The sequence below is a fragment of the Emydura macquarii genome, unplaced genomic scaffold (genome assembly GCF_026122565.2).
Source record: "Emydura macquarii macquarii isolate MOO-44397 ecotype Brisbane River unplaced genomic scaffold, CSIRO-AGI_Emac_v2 contig_1477, whole genome shotgun sequence".
NCBI classification, from domain to species: domain Eukaryota; kingdom Metazoa; phylum Chordata; order Testudines; family Chelidae; genus Emydura; species Emydura macquarii.
The window spans coordinates 490,825-502,953 of record NW_027131614.1 but is presented as its reverse complement, the minus strand read 5'-3'; the positions used below and the strand labels follow the sequence as shown (position 1 = coordinate 502,953).

The 12,129-nt window shown below is 35.6% G+C and overlaps 1 protein-coding gene across 1 annotated transcript in view; it reads right to left on the bottom strand.

Annotated features, from left to right (window-relative positions):
• Positions 1-12,129, bottom strand: part of MMP16 (matrix metallopeptidase 16) — a 229,036-nt gene that overhangs the window by 43,950 nt on the left and 172,957 nt on the right. The gene's annotated exons all lie outside the window — the stretch shown is intronic.

The window sequence follows — 12,129 nt, the reverse complement described above, 5'->3', positions numbered from 1 at the left end:
GTTGACTCTATTTCCAAAGATAGTGATTGCCTTTTTACATAAGAGATGTCGCAAATTTTGCTGAGCCCAGTTCTGCCACCTATACACATAAATGTTCATGATTTCATGATTTTCCTGGGACTGTTTGTGGGGTAACATGGCAATCAGCATGATTGAGGGCAGCGGAACTAGGTACACCTATACTAGAAATATTACACTTCCACAATTAAAGTGGGAAAACTTTTTCCTGGTCTTGAACAGAGTCCTACTAAGATATAAAATATATTTATGGCTGATATATTCTAACAGTGATGCCTATGATGTAGCCACAACTGATTCAAACATGCAGCTTGCAAATGGGCATAAAATGGGTAAGTAAGTGGACATCTAAATAATATCTCTGTGAAATCGCCTATTTTGTGGGAGGTTTTGCACGTGCATGTGAAGATGCAACGTAAGTGCCTATATTTGAAACTTTTGCCCATGGACAATACACAATGGAGGCTGAGCTAGCAGCAGGGGTCTGGGTTCTCAGTGAATGACAGCATACAGGAGTGGAACTAGGGGATCTTAGTGCTGTGCAGCATTTCTCATGGACGGGAGCGTGAAGTGGGTGTGGAACTAAAAGTTATTCTTTAGGGAAAAGCCCTTTGTAGTTTACCATGGATGAAATCAACAGGATGCTACTACAATTAATGTAAACCCCTGTATAATATAACAGAGAATAATCTCCTATCCACAGGGCTTTTTTAAAAAAAGAAATCCTATAGAATTCTTTAAAATAAAGTAACTACCTGTTGAATTCCACAGAATGATTAAAAAACAAAAACTATAATGTCACTTAATTTCTATAGGATGATGGAATAGCCTCCATAGAACATCTTCTCACATACTTCATTGCCAGGGATTTCAAGTAGAAGAGTGAGGGTGAGAGACCAGCCACTGTGCACAGGGAATTGTGAAAGTATGATCAATTATTAGGTATGATTATTAATGATTAAAGATCAATTTTGAGTAAATAATTATCTGTATTAGCGAACCCAAATGACTGGCTATAATAGCTCTGAGAACTTTTATGAAACTATCAGGATAACAAAGTTGGTAAAAAGTATTTCCAATAAACTGCCAATATTATCAGGTCACATGTTCTTTGATTGTTGAAGTTACTCTTTCACTATTTGGAGTTTCTTTTTGTGGCCCTGTGTCTATTATCCTATTTTCAAGAAATTCATTATTTTCATCAATTTTCTTCACTAGAAATTTTTCTTCCTTTTATAATTTTCACTTCAGGAGAATACAAATTGTCTTAAAGTATTTAACTTACTCAGGATGCCTGAAACTGCTTGTCTATGAGTATCAGTAACTTGTAGACATAATTTGAATTTGTACTGTGCATTTCATAATCAAAGTATCCTAAAACAAAGCTGTACCAGTGGCGGAAAACATACAAAACCCCTTTCATCCCTTCTGGTGCATGTGTGGTAAAAATGTCTGTCATGGTCACCTTAAAGGGATCAGCTGCAGCCTGCTCTGCTCCAGATCATCTGGCTAGTTCTTGCACTTTTAATCAGTCAAATCAAATAAAGTTACTCAATTTTTGTTTTAAAATATTCCTATTTTCCTTCACCATTTCAAAAGGACACCCATTTCACCTATATTATAGAAACCACCTACTCAGATCAGGTTACATACATACCCTCAATTTACACCTTTTCCTCCTTTTTATTGGGCTTTACTGGTAAAGGGTGTTGTGACATGGACCCATCCATTCCCTGCCACCTCAGTGGGAAACAGTGTGGTGTCTGGACTGCCACCCTTCAAGGCTCCACTAGGGAAAACAGCTTTAATCTGTGGCTATGGCTCCATTTGAGACCTGGTCTTGCAGACTTCCTGGGTATGTGCTGAATCAGTTCTAGTCCTTGGTCAATCTGGCCTCATCCTCTCCCTAATCTGTGCCTCTCACTTTTGGGTGCTGATGGAGTGCAGGCCTCTAGAACCATCACATCCCCCTCCAGGGAGCTTTCTGGGAGATCTAGTTTATCCAATAATCTCATTCAGACTATCCAATTAATTGTCTGACCCTTTGCCAGTTTAAATACAACAATCATGTTGCCTCTTAATCAAGTCTCAAAACCAGATAAATCCTACTGTCATTACTCTCATCTCATCAATTAGGCCTTCATTCCACAAATCAAATTTGATATCCTATGTCATACTTTCTTCAAATAAAATAGTACATTACAACCTCGTTAGGGAGAAAAAGATGAGCCAGAACACTGAGGTTATCCTTCTCTCTCAATGAAAAGTGTCAAGAGGATTTGAACCTGTGCAGAAAAGATAAAGATAGAAAAAGAAAATATAGGACATCATCATAAAAAAGCTTTTGGAGGGACATCCCTCCTAATTGCACAATGTTCCCTACAACTGCACCGCGCTTGCATTGTCCACATTAGCAAAGGTCCTATAACAGAAACCTTCTTTCTGGTCAAAAATGAGAGTGGACCAATTAAGGCATATTGACAATCCCATGGAGAATCAGAAGACCTCTCCACTGCATTCCTTCCATAAGTTTGTTTCAGTAAACCCTGGACCAGTAATATATCATTTAAACATTAACATCAATTTATCATAGCTCTTTCTAGGGTGAAAAGACTACTTTCTGAATTTCCCCAGATGAGTCCAGAGCTGTTGGTGAAGCAGCTTGTGTTGCAGTGCACTCCCACTCTTTGGGTGAACTTTTTGCCACACAAGTCCACAGCCTATGTTCCTCCATAAATCAGTTTATATAGCTGAAAAAACTACTTTTACCAAGTAACAGATACAAGTTCATATAAACAAAGAACAGATTTGCACTCCTCAGGCCTCCTTGACTTGCAAATGTGTCTGAGTCATCACAGAGAGGATTATGACTCAGACACATTTGTAGTAATAGTTAAAGAAGGCAGCAGGCTCATCTCTCATGCTGGAGGTAAAGCATCACACTACAAATGACGTGGACAGACAGGTTGAGAAAACCGTAATCATTCTGATTTAGCTAGTATGGCAGGTTGCTCAACGGTACCAGGGAGGAAAACTGACAATGTCCCAGCCAGCCTCAACTGGCAGAACTACCTTTGAACCCAGCTGGTGCTTAAAGCTGTTTATCCAGGCCTAAACTACTACTGGAGGGTATCTGTGGAAAGTGTTATAGAATGGTCTTGTTATAGAATGGTCTTGATTGCAGCAAGTTAGACATGGAAAGTTAGACATATGGTTACTGAGACATTCATGGCACATTATGAAAGGGAAACTCAGAAATATTCTTTCACAAATGTAGATAACACAATGTTCACTATTTTTATGCAGTGATTATGCGCTAGAAACTGATGTTATAATTGTTATATATATATATATATATATATATATATATGCTATTAATGTTAATGCTCATATAATATATTACTGATGTTAATAGGAGTTTCATATTTTACTATATGCACAAATACCTATATATCTGTATATCTAAATATATATTGAATATTTGTAAAAACAACTTGGCTGATACAACACTCCCAAGAATGCAAGAACAATCCATTCAAAGATTTTGAAGAACAACTGAAAGCTGTGCAATATTTCCAACTGGGAACAAGGGGCAAGAAACAGAACTAACAGAAGGCCAGCAATAGTCAAAGACACCACATAACCTGATGGAAACCACATTGTACATGTCACACACAAAAAACAGTACCAAGCAGAATTCCACATCAAATGCAACCCTGAACAGAGCTGCATTTGTACCCTTTGCATTGATCTAGATAGCTATCTGACAGCTCATAATAGGTATGCTCTTCAAATTAATAACAATAGCAAGATTGGATGGTTTGATAGACTACAATAATTAAATATACAATCCAAAATATATGAACAGTAAAGAATGTCAAGAGCAGTTCAGTCACAGACACACACACATGCACACATGATTTATCTGTCAAACTAAAAGGGTTAGTCATCTAAATGGCATGGGTACACCCAGTAAGACAAGGGAGCACAGGATTCAAGAGCAGCGCAGCGTGATTTGAAACAACACTATATAGTGACTGGCCAGAAAAAATACAGACTCAACAGCTAATTGATCAAGTTTGGGCTAGTACTGAACCAGCTGAAAAGCTGTGGATTTCTTTAAAAAAACTTCTGCAAATCTAGCTCATCATAATTAGCAAATAAAATAGTGGTTTCTCTGCAAACCATACCAGACACCTAAAAACAATTTAAAATGTTGATTTTTAATTTTTTATCTATCAACTAGAGCATGGGGGGGATACCTTTATGAATGCAAACAAATAAATAAATATGTTTGCTTTGTTTACGTCTTTGTTCTTATACTAGCAGCAGTGATGATGTCATCAACGATCACAGCAGAATGGCATCTATAAAGTTTGCCTGTTCCTAATTCTGTTGTTTGGCTGGCTTTGCAGAAGATATTGTACTACCATCCAAATACATTGGCTATTTCATTAATAATCTGGATGATTTTGGGTTAAAGGTGAAAACACTTAGAGTTTGTTCAACTGTTGTAACCAATACTTTATATCATCAATGATATGTAATTATACACAGAGCTGATGGCATTTCAGAACAATAATTGAACATGAGCATTCTAAAGAGCTGGGCCCACACCACTTTCAAAGCAGCAGCACCACCACCGTCACCATACAATTTACTGGGAATGCTTGAGATCTGCTAGAATACATGAAGCATTGAGAGCGGTGGAAAGAGCTAGCTTGGGCTGGGCTCCCTGCTTACCAAATACACCCCTGTACTTGGCAGGTGGCCCCAGAATCCCATTCTCCTCAGGAGCTAGCACATGGAAAAGGAGTTCTCCAAAACCTCAGTGGGGAAGAAAGCTCTCTTGTTTATATGCATCCAACCTTTTACACGGGACCCTTGCCCATGTGACTGAACAGGCTGGACACAAAGGGGGAATAGAATTAAGGTTATGTTGCAGCCATAAATCTGGCATTTCCTAATATTTGAACGCTTGACATTGCTTGGCTTTTGTTTTAATATAGATTTTTGCATGCAATTTCCTAGTTTTATTTTACATAATACATGTTGTTCAAAAAGGTGTTTGCTCCAGTCACACTAAATGTGTTAACAAACAATGAGTGAAATCCAGCCCCCATAAAGTCAATGGGAGTTTTGCCATTAACTTCAGTGGGGCCAGGATTTCATGCAATAGATCTGCACAGCTCTGCAGAAGGGTTATGAGGCTATATCATTGGTATTAAGTATTTTTGATTATTCCTTCCCTAAGGTACCAATTTCCCAACTGGAAGAAGATTAAAAGTGTTTAAGACACACACACACACACACACACACACTAGCATTTGAATGTATGTATATTAAGTTTCTCAGCTCTGTGGCAATAGGATTTGTAATAACACTCAATACTGTTTGAAAAACAAATGTATAAATATTGCTCTAAGTCACCATTTGAGACATCAAATCCTTCCAAAAGGAGAGAGACTTGAGAGGAAAACAAATAACTCAGAAGAATAAATGGTTTGAGTCTCTTTTCAACCCGGCTGAACAATACCTGCACTGTCAATTGTCTGACACATTGAAAAGTCAAAAAAAAAAAAAAAAAAAGAGCAAATGCAAAAAAATGAAAATGTTTAGAATAGATCGCTTTAGCTCTAGTTTAATGTTAAACAAATATTTTCAGGAACAATTAATACCGCTGTTGGATAAAACTTACATTACGAGCGATTCCAATTGTTTCCCAGAATGTTTACCTAAATTAGTTGAAAGGCCATGATTTTGTACAACAAGAAATTTTAATTAAGCCTTGTGCTTGAAGTGTTTTTGCAATTATTCCCTTTGGTTCCATTAGACTGTAGCCCCAATTACAATGCATTGTTAATATTACAAGATAACACTTGCTGGTGGTACAAAATTGAAGATATGTCTCAGTGTAATTTTAGATTATTCCTTGCTGTGAGATTTTGTAATTATTTTTTTGTCAATGATGCACATTTTTTGTTCTCCTGCCAACAAAATATTTTTTAATCAGTTCTCTCAGTGAAAAGATTTGAAAACAACCTTTCCCTAGGCCTCTAAAAGAAGGCAGGTACCAAAGGATTCAACATCTTTTGTGCTCTAAATTTGATCTCTGTTCAGCTAGAAATGTTGTTTGTTAGTTCATTTCACTAGTTTTGTGGAATTAGGAGAGTCACTGCATAATAAACTACTCTAGATAATTACCGTACTGTATTAGAGAGCTGTAAAAGGATGAAGAATAAAGTAAGGGACTGATCCTGCAACTTCTAGTCATGTGATCAGACCCATCAGTTGCTTATAACAGTAGTTCTCATCCAGGGATACATGTACCCCTGTACATCAATTAATGTAGTTATTTGCCTAGTTTTACAACAGGCTGTATTAAAAGCACTAGTGTAGTCAGTACGAACTAAAATTTCATACTGAAAGGGACTTGTTTATATTGCTCTATAAACTATACACTGAAACGTAAGTACAATATTTATATTCCAAATCGATTTATTTTATAATTATATAGTAAAAATGAGAAAGTAAGCAATTTTTCAGTAACAGTGTGCTGTGACACTTTTGTACATCTATGTCCGATTTGGCAAACAAGCACTTTTTAAGTGAGGTGAAACTTGGGGTACACAAGACAAATCAAACTCCTGAAAAGCATACAGTAGTCTGGAAAGGTTGAGAACCACTGGTTTATAATGTAAGGATTAATTATATCTGACCTATACATATGAGCAGTGGTTGCAAGATCAAGCCCTTAATATAAATCGGTTAGTCTGTATTTTAATCTCTTTATTAACTCTTCTATAGCACAGTGTTGTACTATATCTGCGTCAATGTCTGTCATATTTGGAATTATGTAAAATACGCAGTTTGAGCCTGATCCGAAGCCCACTGAAGTCAACAGGATTCTCTCCATTGACTTAAGTAGGATTTGGATCTGGCTCTTTGAGAAATGGAGAAAAAAAAAAGACATGGCCAATGACTAGCAATGCTAATAATTCTCACTATATCATTTGTAACGTGTACCTTTTTTTCCCCACTAGCTTGAGTCTGGAATTTGCATCCTATAACTTACCTTTTCCAGAGTTATAGTTATGGTTATTGGATTTTACATATTTATTATTTCTGATTTTCAGTGCTTATTTTTTAAGGCACATAATCCAATTTTTAATCATTATATTAAAAAAAAAAGTATTTGGAATAGATAAAAAATTGATCCTTCTGTAGTCCTCTGCACCTTAGGATAAAGTAAGTATGCGAAACAGGACTCACCAGATCTTCCACAAAAAATAATAATAAAAAATGAACTCTATGAAAATGATAAATTTCTGGTATTTTGAGTTATATTATTCTATAAGGATCTATTCTATAATCTATAAATTCTATATTCTATAAAGATTTATAAAGATCTATTCTGAGTTATATTCTAAAAAGATCTATTTTTTAAAACAAAATTTTTGCTTCAGTGAGGTTTATTAGTTTCAAACTAAATGAGAAATAAGAATTTGTTAATTTGCATTTTTAACACCAATACATATTTTAACTCACAAGACTTTTATGGAGAATAGCCCCAGTCCTACAAACACTTACACATATGAGTTACTTTAAATACTTGAGTAATTCCCTTGAGTTTAGTGAAACCACTCAAGTGTGAAAGTTTTTACAGGGTCTGGCCTATGCTTTTTAATCTACTCTACTGAGGCATACATGGTGGGCCCTTTCACTTTCTCAGTAGACCTTCCTATGAGTTTTTCTATCATGAGTCACTGTTGATACTGTTGCTGAAAGTGGCTTCAGTGTCTTTGTAAGTGGTACTCTTCCCTGAGAGACAGAATTTAATTAATGTTTCATCATATGTTAGGAGACACTGGGTCACAGTCATGTTAAGATTACATTTATAAATAGTTTATAAAGGATAAATAAATGATAAATAGATGTTTTAGTAAATGGTTAATCAATTGTTACAGCTTGTTAATAAGTCCAACAGGTTAATAAATTGCTTATAACTATCTATAACACATATACTCTTATCTGTAACATTATTATAACATCTATTCATCTGGCATGGAATTGCTAGAGTTGCCATCTTTCAGACAGACATAAAACTGAAGTCCTGGCCACTTGTGCTAATATCCCATGACACTTTAAAACAAGATTAGGGGGATTAACCTCATTGTTCTGGCCAAATGAGAACTCAGATAATTACAGTGTGCTTCCCTAAATCCCCCTGATGTTAGATATGGGATACTCGTATTTTCTGGCCCGTAGTTTTGTTGCTGCATAGTGTTTAACGCTGCTGCATTCCATTCTAGAGCTGGGTGGGGTGATCACGCAATCCTTTACCTATCTCACACGTGTTTAAAGGCTTAAGTAATATTGGTAGTGGTGTGAGATCTTCAAATGAAAAGAACTATATAAGTGATAAGTATTATTACTCTATCTATTGTCTATCATTATTCTAATACAGTCCCACCCTATTCTTCTGTTTCCTGGATCCCTTACTATTTATTCTGATGCCAATATTTCTGACACACCCTTTTTCTCTTAATTTCCAGTGGCCTTCACCTACACTAGATGTAGTGAAGGCTAAGGTCCCTACTGAGATTTGTTTTGCCCTTCCATTTCCTCAATGTCATTGAAGCTGGGGTAACTTGAATTACAGCTGTCCTCTTCACTGCTGAATTCAGGAATGATGAATTCCATCAGAGTGTTCTTTCCAATATAATAAAATGAAAAGTAGTGTACAGGGGTCTGCTGTCTACAACTTTAGCTAATCCTGACCTCTTGCTCTCACTCTTTCATAGAGCAGCACGGCTGAAATATTCAGCGTTTTCCCCTTTTGGAGCCCAAAGTGTGCTCTGCTGAACTTTCCCAGGCTGCCATTGACAGTCCAGACATTCACAATGTCATGTGACACAAAACAGTTACACAATCAACCCTGGAGACCTTTGTAAAAATATCCACTCTCACATACAGTGAAGTCAACTCTCATATTGTAGCTGTTTCTTTGTCTCTTCTGTTTAGTATTAGTTTACCCATCCCTACACTCTTTTCTTTCTCGCTACTACCAAAAAATACCAAATGCTGTAATTTAAAGTGGATTTCTTTCAGAATTCTTCACTTGTTCACCACAAGTGTTTGTGTTTAATAGGGTACAATTCTAAAATGGAATTTTAATTACAGACATATAGTTTCATATGAATATAACTTCAGTCTTGTCTAGTGTCAAGGGGTAATAATAGCTACTACTTAATTGCCAGAAAACCAAGCATGGTATGTTTTGTGCTTTATAGATGCTTTTTTCCAATGTTTCTCAGGAGATGAAGAGTCAGAAAACATATTTCTACAAGTTGCAAAGGAAGTATTATAAGATCATAAAATACAGCCTGTTTAGTCCTTCCTAAAATCCATCTTCTACTATCCATAGCATCAATATATCAGAAGACAATTTTCTTAAGTGTCCATGATAATTCTCTCATTTCCTAGCTAAATGAATTTACACCTATGTAGCTCTTAAACAGACATAAGCAACAAATGGAATAGCATAATTTATAAAATAACCTCCTGCAATAAAGGATCTTGCCAAATGATTTGAGAAAATGAGGTTCCTTTTAATGAAGCAGATAGGCCCAGAATTACTGACTGTCAGAAGATTCTTTCCATTGAGACTGAAGAGCAGATGAGACTGCAAAATACTTCAGAGACTACTACACACAAAGACTGAGCAATTCTGAATTACAGACAGAGAGACAATGGCATGACAAGTTGCACAACTTCCAATTTAGAGAGAAGCGCCAATTTATTTTCTTCTGGTTTTCAGCCATTTTCTACATCACTGTGGGAGGCATAACTAAATAGAGGGGGAAATTTAACTGAAAGAAAACATTGAAAGTAAGAGTGAAAGCTAAACACATCCTATTCCGCATAATTGTGGGGGCTAATAGGAGCCTCTGGATAAAAAGTGCTGGTGGTGCTCAAAAATTCTGCTAGCCCACTAATTGTTTGCACCTCTTTAAGCATGATTAAGCAAACCCCCATTTAGTTAGAAATTGACTTTGTCCCATATGAAGAAACTACTTAGTGAAAATTCCATCTATAAATGTTATTCCTATACTTCTTTTTTTCTCAGTAGCAAATTTCTTCCCCATGTATCAGAACTGGAAGGGGTATGCTAAGGGCAAGGGGATTCTCCAGTGTTTCAAGGCGAAGTCCTTTCGGAACAATACATTTTTGTGGCTCTAATTGCACTGTATTTTGCTCTCCCCAGAAATCTAAACATTGTTACCAAAAAAATTCATCCACAAAGTTCTAAGTACACTTGCTGATATGTGGGAAGTCTTAAATAAGTGAGCTGCTGTGCTCTGGCATTTTATAGTTTGAGTCAGAGCATGGACAGCTCTTCCTCTTATTTGAAATCATCTTTTAAAACTTATACAAGGTCTATCAAATACAGTTAGTTGGAAGAATGATTATATTGTAAAAGTAATGATAAAACTTAATTAAAAGGGGTGAGAAAAAAATTTTTGAACTGTACTTTTCTCTTTATTATCTTTCACTCTGGAAATATCCAGTTAGAAAATGCAAGACATTCTTTAAAATTGCAAACAAAGCTCATGAACTTGAACAAAAAACGCTGACACTCAAATACTCAAGTACATCCTAGTAGCTTAACTGTAAAGAAAAACTGTTTCCTTGAAATTAATATTTCTTGTACTCTATTCTGAAAATATACTGTGAATCTCAAACTGTTTGTTTCCTTTTACATTTCAGTTCTACTTTTAACTTCCAAACAATCAAGGCCAAATTTTTAGGAGTGTACAAGTTATTCAACTATGTATCCAATTTGCATAAGCAATTCTAAGAGTACACAAACAATTTTAGTATTTGAGTTTGCCAATGACCAACTGGATAATTCACTGGCAATTTGCAAGCACAATTATGCATATTATATGTGTCACTGTGCAGGTAAAAAGTCCTGTCATTACATATAGATATTGGAAAGTCAAACCCCAAATAAGAACCTATGTACTCTGCTGCTTATTAGAATTGCTGGATAACTGTATCATGTTTCGTTACTGTGGTGTAGAAATAGCATGAATGGAAATCTGCTTATTATTGAAACATAAAATCATATTTTAGTGTAGATAATGTATGGTAAATAAATGATTTTAAGTTCAGTGAAACTGAACTAAAATTATTCCCTCTTCCCGGTACAACTTTTATTTCCAAATAGAAAGGAAAAAAGTAGTTAGGAATTATGTTGACTCTATTTGTCTGAAAGCAGAGACTTGGGTAGAGAGGCAATTTTGTATTTGTCAATATTTATCGACTTATGTCTATAATAAATTACATGTAAGTTTGTTCTGTTGTTCTGGAGATGGATGATATGAGATGAAGTAGGTATTTTAATATCCTGTTTAATGTATCTTAGAAAATTAGATTTTTCCTTAACCTTTTGGTTTTATTCACAAAGATTGATGGTATAGCACCTCCAAAAGAAAGGCACATCAATATTTGAAGAGAAGCCAAATATTCAAATGATATGTATTTTCTTTTTTCAAAAGGACTGACAAAGTCCTCAGTCTTTCATGAAAAAATAACTTATCTCTTGCCCTTTGCTTGTGAAGAGAACCTAGTCATTTGAATTAATTAACATACAATAATCAGCAAATAAGTAAATTATTTTTAAAGAAGTCAAACAAATTCAAGGTCTGTTGAGTACTGATAAAAGGCTCTTTGGAGAGGGTAGAAGGGGAAAATGTGTCAAGTGTTCTATTAGTCTCTGGAAAGACAGGACAGAGAAGAAAAGCAGACAAAGACTATGGCAAGATACTGGATTTTTGGACCAATAGGTCAATCTGACAGCACAAATTTATCATGTTGCTAATGTTTTCCTCTAGGAAAAACTTCATGGAGGAAAATGACTGTTCTCACTAGGTATAATTTTGAAATTAAAGAGAGTCATGACATATTTACAAAACAAAACTCCCAGCTACTCCACTGTGTAGCCATATTTGGGACATCTATGTGGATCCAAGATAATATACTACATTAACATTACCTATCGCTTATTGCTGGCAATTTGCACAACAACATCTGTCAGCAAATTAA